This window comes from Rhinolophus sinicus, chromosome 13, assembly GCF_057876585.1.
Source record: "Rhinolophus sinicus isolate RSI-liver-muscle chromosome 13, RSI-T2T, whole genome shotgun sequence".
NCBI classification, from domain to species: Eukaryota; Metazoa; Chordata; class Mammalia; order Chiroptera; family Rhinolophidae; genus Rhinolophus; species Rhinolophus sinicus.
Genome location: NC_142513.1, coordinates 5098661 through 5099483, shown reverse-complemented (window position 1 = coordinate 5099483; position 823 = coordinate 5098661). Strand labels below are relative to the sequence as shown.

The window sequence follows — 823 nt, the reverse complement described above, 5'->3', positions numbered from 1 at the left end:
TCACTTAGGAAAATGGCCACCTATGTGTTTCTAATTCTGGCTACCACTTTAGAAAGGCAATCAGGCCCAAAACTACTCATAATGGGCTTTTTCCTAGGCAGGTAAACAGTCCTCCTTTCTACTCACACATCTGGGACCTGTGTGTCCCAAAACAGCAAGGGAGAAAGCAGCTGCAGACACCTGGGAAAGAGTCTGGAAACGCTTTACAGTCAGTAGCACACAGTCAGACGTCTTTTTTGCAAAGACCTCACATGGAGAAAGTGGGGATCCCTTCTGAATTCTTTTGATACCAACACAGAGCCAGAGCATGCAGTAATATTTCAAGTCTGTGCTCCCTTGGCACCTGCGTTCACATTCATCCATTCAATAAATATTTGTTGAGTGCCACACACGTTTCCAAGAATTAGGGAAACAACATAGTCTTAGGTACCCTCAAATTACTTCCTCTCCAGTGCTCACCTCAGCAGCACATGGACTAAACTTGGAATAAGAGACAAACTTAGCCTGGCCCCTGCACAGGGATGGCACGCAAATTCTTGCAGCGTTCCACATTTTAGTCTGTATCTTACCCCAAGATCTGGCCCTATATTGGGCCTTATATGCCACCTGCTGGGGCGTCAGACCCAGGGAGGAACTGAAAGTCTTCTGGATTCATAATAGGAAATTTTATAGACAGACATTGCTGCTTGAGAATATGTCAGTGAAGTCATTTCATCATAACGACCCCATGAACTAGGCACTAAAATTATACCCATTTTATACATGAGGAAACTGAGGCCACAAAAGCTGTAGTCCAGTGCGAAATCATACAGCTAAACTGTCA

General features: G+C 44.5%; 1 non-coding gene across 1 annotated transcript; it reads left to right on the top strand.

Annotated features, from left to right (window-relative positions):
- The first annotated feature begins 451 nt into the window (after nucleotides 1-451).
- On the top strand, nucleotides 452-556 carry LOC148756010 (U6 spliceosomal RNA). The gene has a single exon (XR_016018345.1). It is a non-coding gene; the product is annotated as a U6 spliceosomal RNA (small nuclear RNA).
- The last annotated feature ends 267 nt before the right edge of the window (nucleotides 557-823 follow it).